Source organism: Miscanthus floridulus, chromosome 2 (assembly GCF_019320115.1).
Source record: "Miscanthus floridulus cultivar M001 chromosome 2, ASM1932011v1, whole genome shotgun sequence".
Taxonomy (NCBI): Eukaryota; Viridiplantae; Streptophyta; class Magnoliopsida; order Poales; family Poaceae; genus Miscanthus; species Miscanthus floridulus.
Genome location: NC_089581.1, coordinates 135,126,903 through 135,136,952, shown reverse-complemented (window position 1 = coordinate 135,136,952; position 10,050 = coordinate 135,126,903).

Sequence of the window (10,050 nt, the reverse complement as noted above, 5' to 3'; positions counted from 1 at the left end):
AAGGAGTTGTGGTGCTAAGATTGCAGGGTTTGATCTTTCGATCTGAAGCCGGATCGGTGTGTCATTCTCCACCACAACGATAGTTATCACTACCTGATGGAAGATCAGGATCCCTGTTTCCATTAAGTGGTAATTAGAGCTAAGGTATACCATCAGGTTCATATTTATCCCCTAGTTTGGAGTGTTTCACATTCGTCCCATAGTCTAGTGCCATATTTTTTTCCTGTCCTAGAACCTTCCGTGCCATAGCCTTTACATATTTCAGTTTCAGAGTCCGTCGTGTTGAGTTTGTGTCCTGGTCGAGGTCTTGTTGCTGGTTAGGTTGTGTTAGAGTCTAGTTCATGTGTTTTTCCCCATCGTTTCCATCAAATCTTTGCTTCTGTGACCAATTTTGCGCACATTGTTCCCGTTTCGTCCTCTAATTCGGAGCCAATTCTTAAAACTAGTCTAGTTTTCGCATACGAACTCGGATTTCAACGTTCCATATATCAAAATTGATTAGAAATTTTTTTGTATCCGTCCATCCCTAGTGACACCAGGGTTGGAGATTTTTAATTTGGTCAAAAACTTATCACAAGATTATCTTTTCGTGGTCACAAGCTTTTTGTCGATTTTGAGCATGTCTTCTAAAATTTCCACAGGCCACGCCTTTCACTTGTTTAAGCTCATATTTTCTATGGTTACTTATTTTGTGCTCCTAAGTGAAGGAAAAATATCAAAAAAAAATAAAAATAAAAAGTCAAAATTTCCCAAAAAAATAACGACAGCCCAAAAAATAGAAAAGAGAGAGGGGCAAAAGAGGAACAATATCTAGAGGAGCACATAGAGAAGGCCAAAGTGAGTTGTGTTAGCGTGTGCTGTCTGGTTTCTTATTTGTGTTGTTGTTGCCATCCACCATACTTGTTTTTCACACCCCTATCACCTTGCTATCCACCATACTTGTTTGTTACACACCTGGTACTTGGAACATTTTAGACCAGCAACAAGAATAAGTACTTTGGACTATAATTCAGCATTACTTTCTGTTACTGGCTTGTGTGCCATATATACATATTATTCTTTGTGTGCCTTCCAAGCTCCACAAACTCTTCAAAACAGTATAGAAAAAGGGTCTTGCAATCTCGGTACCACTGCCTCACAGGTATCACGAACCAGCCGTCGGTTGTACTGCCCACTGCTTGTGTTGGTAAGAACTTTGTAAGAGCTTGGTAAGACGCTTTCACTTGCTGTGAAAAGTGAGACCACTATAACTGCAACCACGTAGTCATTTGTTAGGGATAATTTTCACCGTTTGTTCCTATTTTTGTGTTTACAATGGCAGGAGGTGATCAGACTGGAGATAACAATCCTAAGGGTTTCAACGAGTGTGTCAGCCAAGAGCAACTACAATCTGTTGTAGAGGATGCCCAAAAAAGGATGAATGAGGCCATCAGGAAGGCCGTCACTGATGCACTCATTGAACTCAACATTAGCAACAGCATGGAAAGATTGGACAAACAAATTTCCATGCTAATCGACAAGGTTACTGAGTTGGAAACCTTTGTGGCGGGAAATAACAACGTCTCCGGCAACAACATCGATGGTCTCTTGCCAGAAGACCTGGTGCACGATGCCAGTGGGAACATAGATCGATCAGCCTTCCGACAAGCAAGATTACAATGACATCTTCGCCGTAACATGACAGGTATGGGTGGTGTCCACCACCATCAAGGTAATAATCACCATGTGCCCGATGATCCTTATGCTAAGATTAAGTTCACAATACCATATTTTTGGGTCATTATGATGCCGAGGGATATCTTGATTGAGAGATGACAGTAGAACAAAAGTTTAGCACCCACCTTGTGCCTGAGCATCATAGAGTTTGACAAGCTACTAGTGAGTTTAAGGATTTTGCCATTATTTGGTGGAATGGGCTAGCTGCATAGGATGCTTTACCTGGTTCGTGGGAAGAACTTAAGGTAGCTATGCGTGATCGTTTTGTACCTCCTTATCATAGAGACTTGCGTAAGAAATTGATACATTTAGAACAACGAGATAAATCTATACAGGATTACTATGGTGAGCTCCAAAAGGGATTGATGTGTTGTAGTGTTGTCGAGGGAAACGAAGATTCCATTTGTCATTTTTATTTGGGTTTGAGGCACGAGATTCAGGACATTGTTGATTATAAAGAATTTAACACTGTCAACCAGTTGTTTCAGTTTGCTATGCTTGCAGAAAAGGAATTGCAAGGGTGTGAACAGTAGAGCAAGAGCAAGGTTAGCACTACATACACGCCACGCTCGGCACCATCTTCAGGGCTGACCAAGCCAACCACTTTTCGGGCACCTCCACCAGCGAGCAAGCGACCAACAGCCTCTGGAGTTACTGCTACACCTAAGGCACCTCCCGCACGACCTTCAGATTCTGGTAAAAATTCTTTGTAGTGCCTACCAAGAGTGCCTCATTCATTGCATCAACGGGACGCACTTCGGGCATTCAGTGCCACCGCTGCCATGGCATTGGCCATATGTAGAAGGATTGTCCAAGTGAGCGAGCATATATTGCTATAGAAGATGGTTACATCAGCACCTCTAACATTGAGGATGAAGAAGACCAAGATGCAGATGAGGAGGACGGCGAAGTCCTTGGTGACGAGGCCACGGCGGCCTATAGGAGCATCATTGTACATCGGGTGCTCAGCTCATAAGTGCAGCAACTTGAGAAGCTACAACGCCATAACCTGTTCAAGATTTTCTTCATCATCAGCAATTGTCGAGCACGTGTCATTATTGATGGAGGTAGCTACAATAATTTGGTGAGTTCTGATTTGGTCAAGAAGCTTGGCTTGACCACACGCCCACACCCACATCCATACCATATTCAGTGGCTAAATGATTCTGGAAAAGCCAAGGTAACACAAACTTACATAGTTTCATTTTCTATTGGTTCTTATGCTGGTTCTGTTGATTGTGATGTGGTACTTATGCAAGCCTATTCACTCTTATTGGGTCATCCTTGGGAACATGATAATGATGCTACACACCATGGTAGAAGTAATAAATACACCTTTGAGCATAAAGGAAAGAAAATTACTTTGGTACCTTTGACCCCTGCTCAAATTGTACAAGCTAATAGAGAACGCGTTGTTAGTTTGAATGATGTTCAATCTGAAAATCAGTAAGTTGCTAATTCTATTCTCCCACCTAAAAAGGATAAGTCTACATCTATTTCTAAGGCTAAGGGGATTAAATTGAAGGGTGGTGTTATGCTTGCAACAAAATGTGACTTTGCTGAAATTTCTGATGATGATATTTGCTATACTTTGGTATGCAAATGAGCTATGTTTTTACTTCATGATATTGTTAGCTCGGTGCCTCCTGCTGTCACTAACCTTTTGCAGGAGTATGAGGACATTTTTCTAGCTGAGATACCCCCGGGGCTGCCATCTATGAGAGGGATAGAGCATCAAATCGATTTGATTCTGAGAGCAACCTTGCCCAACCGTGCTGCCTATCAAACCAATCCTGAGGAGACTAAGGAAATTCAGCGGCAAGTCTAAGACCTTTTGGACCATGGGTATGTACGTGAAAGCCTTAGTCATTGTGTCATTCCTGTACTTTTGGTTCCTAAGAAAGATGAAACTTGGCGTATGTGTGTTGATTATAGAGCCATCAATAATATTACTATTTGGTATCGTCATCCTATTCCTAGGCTAGACGACATGCTTGATGAGTTGTGTGGTTCTATCATTTTCACCAAGATTGACTTGCGAAGTGGCTACCATCAAATTAGAATAAAACTTGGAGATGAATGGAAAAATGCGTTTAAAACCAAATTCGGGTTGTATGAGTGGTTAGTAATGCCTTTTGGTTTGACAAATGCACCTAGCACTTTCATGCGCTTAATGAATGAGGTTTTAAGAGCTTTTATTGGTCATTTTGTGGTAGTTTACTTTGATGATATATTGATTTACAACAAGTCTTTTGATGAACATATGGATCACTTACGTGTTGTTTTTAATGCTTTATATGATGCATGTTTATTTGGTAACCTTGAGAAGTGCATCTTTTGCATGGATCGAGTTTCTTTTCTTGGTTATGTTGTAACTCCACAGGGAATTGAGGTGGACAAGATGAAAATTGAAGCCATAAAGAGCTGGCCGGTTCCCCAAACCGTCACATAGGTGAGGAGTTCTCTTGGTCTTGTAAGATTCTACCGTCGGTTCGTCAAAGATTTTAGCACCATTGCTGCCCCGTTGCATGAGTTGACGAAGAAAGGGGTGGTGTTTCAATGGAGAAAGGCACATGAGGAGTCCTTTGACACTTTGAAGGACAAGCTCACACACGCACCATTGCTATAACTTCCAAATTTTGGTAAGACTTTTGAGCTAGAATGTGATGCTAGTGGAGTTGGCATTGGGGGTGTTTTGATGCAAGATGGTAAACCCATTGCTTACTTTAGTGAAAAATTGCATGGTCCTATTCTTAATTATTCCACGTATGATAAGGAATTGTATGCACTTGTCCATTCTTTAGAGACGTGGCATCATTATTTGTGGCCTAAAGAATTTGTTATTCATTCTGATCATGAATCACTTAAGTATCTTCGCTCTCAACATAATCTAATTCATAGGCATGCTAAATGGGTTGAATTTATTGAATCTTTTCCTTATATTATCAAACACAAGAAAGGGAAGGATAATGTGATTGCTGATGCTTTGTCTAGACGATATGCATTGTTGTCCCAACTTGATAGTCGGATTTTTGGGCTTGAATCAGTAAAAGAACAATATACGCTTGATCCTGATTTTAAAGACGTGTTGCTAAATTGTAGAGGACGTACATGGAATAAGTTTATGATCAATGATGGGTTTTTGTTTAGAGCTAACCGCCTATGCATTCCAGTTAGCTCCGTTTGTCTTTTGTTGTTGCAGGAGGCACATGGAGGTGGATTGATGGGATATTTTGGAGCCAAGAAGACAGAGGAGGTGCTCTCCACATATTTATTTTGGCCTAGGATGAGGCGAGATGTAGAACGGTACGTGGCTCGGTGCACCACATGTCAAAAAGCTAAGTCGTAGTTGAACCCACATGGTTTGTATATGCCTCTTCCTGTTTCTTCTACTCCTTGGGCTGATATATCTATGGATTTTGTGTTGGGTTTGTCAAGGACTAAGAGGGGGAGGGATAGTATTTTTGTGGTGGTTGATCGTTTTTCTAAGATGGCACATTTTATTCCTTGTCATAAGAGCGACGATGATGTTCATATTGCTGACCTTTTCTTTCAAGAAATCGTTCGCTTGCATGGTATGCCTTCTACTATTGTTTCAGATCGTGATGCAAAATTCTTGAGTCATTTTTTGCGCACTTTATGGAATAAATTGGGGACCAAGCTGTTGTTTTCTACAATATGTCATCCCCAAACTGATGAGCAAACTAAGGTAGTGAATCGAACATTGTCCACCATGTTGAGAGCCGTTTTGAAGCGCAATTTGAAGATGTGTGAAGAGTGTTTGCCGTATGTGGAGTTTGCATATAACAGGGCGGAATATTCCACCACCAAGGTAAGTCCTTTTCAGGTAATGTATGGTTTTAACCCTTGCGCTCCTATTGATCTTTTGCCTTTACCTACCACTGAGAGAACACATATTGATGCTATAGAACGTGTTGAATTCATTCGTAAGTTGCACGAAACAACTAAAGCAAATATTGAAAGAATGAATGAAAAGTATAGAATTGCTGGTAGTAAAGGTAGAAAAGAAATTAAACTTGAACCGAGTGATTTGGTTTGGTTACATTTGAGAAAAGATGGATTTCCTGAGCTGCGTAAGTCTAAATTAATGCCAAGAGCAGCTGGTCCTTATAAGATAATTGAGAAAATAAATGATAATGCCTACAAACTTGAGTTGCCACCCGAGTTCGGGGTTAGTCCCACCTTTAACATTACAGATTTGAAGCCTTATATGGGAGAAGAAGATGAGCTTGAGTCAAGGATGACTCGGTTTAAAGAGGAGGAGGATGATGAGGACATCACTCCTTCAGATGTACCCACTGATCCTCCAACCGTCATGCAAGGTCCAATGACCCGAGCTCGAATGTGTCAACTCAATTTAGAGGTGAGCTCGTTCTTAAGCAATCCTTTTCATACTTTTGAGAATAGACTACTACCTAATGATGTTATCTTGCTTAGAAACATTGTAGAGGGTCATGAGGGACTTAGAGGAAGAGGTGGAGGCATTGATGACCAGCAAGGACGTTCAAAAGAAACCAGAGGCCCGGTCCAACATGATTTCGAGTCTGCCTCAGCCTTCAGGACCAGTCTGTCTTAAACTGGTCACCCAGGACACATCCGGATTCCGTTTTCGATGATCCACATATGGTTGAAAAGCTAATTTGATAAGGAAGCCAATTCAAGTGGTCTCACATCAAAAGGCCTCCAGAATCAACCGGAATCATCAAAACAAGTCATCATCCAGAATCTGTCAGGGTGCTGCGACACTGTCTTTTGGTCCGATGGACCGTGTATCGTGTTTGGGCCCATTAGGGGGCGTGTCTAGGGTAGGCGACGACTCTAAGACCTTTATAATCATATGCCGCCACCGACATTAGGTTTTGGGTTTTGCTTAGATTAATCTATCAAGAACAGTTTCGCCGTTCATCGGTTTGTGAGACCCCAACTTCGTGAGATTAATCATTCATCTGCAATTTGGTTGCTTTCTTTCTTGTTCTTGCTTGTGTTCTTTATTGTGCAGGTAGGGATTAGCCTTCTTGGTGAGGTCAATCAAATTTGTGTCTTGGTTGATAACCAAAGGAGTTGTGGTGCTAAGATTGTAGGGTTCGATCTTTTGATCTGAAGCCGGATCGGTGTGTCATTCTCCGCCACAACGATAGTTATCACTACTTGACCGAAGATTAGGATCCCCATTTCCATTACTTAACTAGCGCTAACACAGAGATGATGGAAGAAGGGGCAAGCGAGCCGAGCAGCGGCGAGCTCGCCATGAAGGTGGCCATGAAAGCTGAGATCCTAGCGAGGGCAAGAATGGTGAATTCGCCCTCACCGTGGCTTGCCTGGCCCTGCTACAACATCGAGGAGGTAGAGAGGAAGACGGAGAAGCTGGTGGTTAGCTGGAGGCGGCAATGGTGTGGTGGCAAGGTCACCGGGCAACAGCGGAGCAATGCGGTGGCACGGCGAGCTCAGTGCTCCCGCCGTGCGCACAAGAGAGAGCAGCAGAGAGGGAGAGAGTGCGACCGAGAAACTAAAATGAGCAGCGTGGCTTCGTCTTAACCACACGCCACCTTGCTGCGACAGGGGCCCAACGCCGGCTAGTGGTGGCCATGCGGCGGACAAGCTCTGGCCTTGGTCGGCCACGATGGCCAGGCCGAGTTGGCCATCAGAGCACCAAACGTTCGTCTAACAGCGCTAATTCTATTAATAAAAGTTGTAGATCTACATACCAACTCCAACTTTGCTTATGTGATCTAGGTCTAACTCGCAAAGGTTAGCAAGTTGCATCATCACAAAGTCAAGCACATCGAAACTGTAAACTCACTTTGACTTAGAAAAATTCCTAAGTTCCAAAAATAGTACAATGTTGATTCTTGTGAGCTCTAAATGACCAAGTTAGGCACAGAATTAGACCTTGACCCAAAAAATAAAAATTGTTACTCTAATCAAGTACTACAACTTTGCTTAAGGGTGCACTGCCATGCAAACAATCTATGACATAGTTCAACTTAGGTCAAACATATAACTTGAAAATGATGATTTACACTATAACCATGACTTAGAGACCAAACTAGCCTTAGTCATGAATACCAAAGTTGTTCCATATGACATTCTAAACATGTTTAAGGTACTCCTAGGGTTCTACAACCATTTTGTACATTGGTTACATGTACCCTAGCATATGCAAAGCATCTTAGTGACAACACATGCAATATAAGCAAACATAGAGATAATATTTGAGATGCTTATGCTCATGAATGATCAATGATGTTTGTGCTCATGCAATGCCAAGGCTAAATGCATGCTTAACACCTAGGGTGTTATAGATGCGAGATCAGCTGATGCCCATGGCGTTGAGAGTCTTGGCGTACATGATGTTGAGGCCACTGCCTCCATCCATCAGTACCTTAGAGAGACACTTTGTGCCGATGATCGGGTTGACCATGAGCGGATATCCCTAGCTACGGGACGCTCTCCGGGTGGTTGATCTGATCAAAGGTCATGGCTGGCTCGGTCGTATAGACCTCGCGGCGTGTGAGCTTCTGACGGCGCTTGGAGTCATAGGCTATCGACCCCCCAAAGATCTTGAGGCAGCCATCTAGCATTGGAAAGTCATCGTCCTTCCCCTCGGCGTCGTCCGCGGTTGGGTCAGAGTCCTTCCCATGCTCCCCCTTGTTGGAGCCTCTAGACAAGAACCGCTTCATGAGGCCATAGTCCTTGTATAGATCCTTGACAGGGAAGGCATGGTTCGGGCATGGCCCCTCGAGCAGCTTCTCAAAGTGGTTCGGAGTACCCTCCGCGGGCTTCTGATCCCCTCTGTGGTCAGTGGTGGCCATGAGCGAGCCCTCACGCCATTGCTTGTTCTTCTTTCTAATGGGACAGTTGGAGGTGCCCTCCCCGATGTGCTCGTCTTGCTTTGCCTTGCCTTTGAGGTGGTCGAAGATCGCTCCGACCGCTTCCTCGCACGAGGCATGGCTAGTGGCGATGCCAAGGAGTTTCTTGGTGGTTCACGGGCCCTTACATCCTAGCTTGTGAACCAGGGACTCGCAGGTGGTCCCGGATAGGAAAGCTCCTATAACGTCGGCATTGGTGATGTTAGGCAGCTCATTGCACTACCGGGAGAAGCGCTGGATGTACCCGCGAAGGGTTTCTCTGGCCTTTTGTCAGTAGTTCTTAATATCCCATGGGTACCTAGGACACTTGTATGTGCCCTGGAAGTTCTCCACGAAGATCTCTTTTAGGTCCGCCCAACTTTGGATTCTATTGGGCGGAAGGAGTTCCAACCATGTCCGTGCCAAATCAGCCAGGAACAATGGAAAGTTACGGATAATGAAATCGTCATTATCTGCCACACCGGCTTGGCAGGCAAGCCGATAATTCTCGAGCCATAGTCCATAGTTCGTTTCCCTAGAGTATTTTAGGATATTGGTTGGTGGTTGTACCTTGGCGGGAAGGCGGCGTTGAGGATGTGTCGACCGAAGGCCTGAGGTCCTGGCAGGCCGGGGCTCGGGCTTTGATCCTCGCCACTGTCGTAGCGTCCACCACGTTGAGGGTGGTAGCCACGGCTGGCCCCCTCCCCCGCATCATCGTGGCTACGCCTGCCGGCGTCGAGGGTGTTGCACGCGTCACGGTTGCGGCCAAGGCGCTCATGCACTAGAACCATGATGCGTGGCCTGCCGCCTTGTAGCGCTTGGTGGACTGATGCATCCTTGTCAGGTCGCTCTGAGAGCGTGCGCTGGCTGGTGTTAAGCTCGCATCGCTAAGACAGCGAGCTCTTAGCCTGCTATGCCACTACACGCTTGAGCAGCGTGCGAATCTCGTGATATGCCAAACGCTCATCGGGCGTCACGGCCCCCGAAAGCCCACGGAGCAAGGCCACCACAGCAGCAATGTTTTGGCTCACCCGGGCAAAGTGTGGGAGGGCTTTATCATCCTCGATGATCCTTCGGTTCATGTCGCGAGCCACGGCACGTGCGTGCCCACCGTCTCTATGGTGCTTGATCTCGCGATCAAGCTCCGCGCGTTCCTGCTCGAGCTAGAGTCGCGCTTCCTCGAGCTCTCGATGTCGGGCCTTAAGCTACTCCACCCACAGATGGGGTGGGGCCCCTACATCACCCTCGACCTCGTCATCAAGGTCATTCATCGGGGTAGCCTCCTCCTCACGGACGCTTTCGACGTGTCCTTCGGAGGTACCTGCCATGAAGCATTCATGAGAGGGGTGATGGCTTCCCCTACTGGAGTCAGAGCTAGAGGGCGACTCTGTTTCTCCCGCGAGGAGGTCATGGAAAGATTTCACGACATATTCGGTCACCCCCACGAACTCGTCGTTCTCGAAAG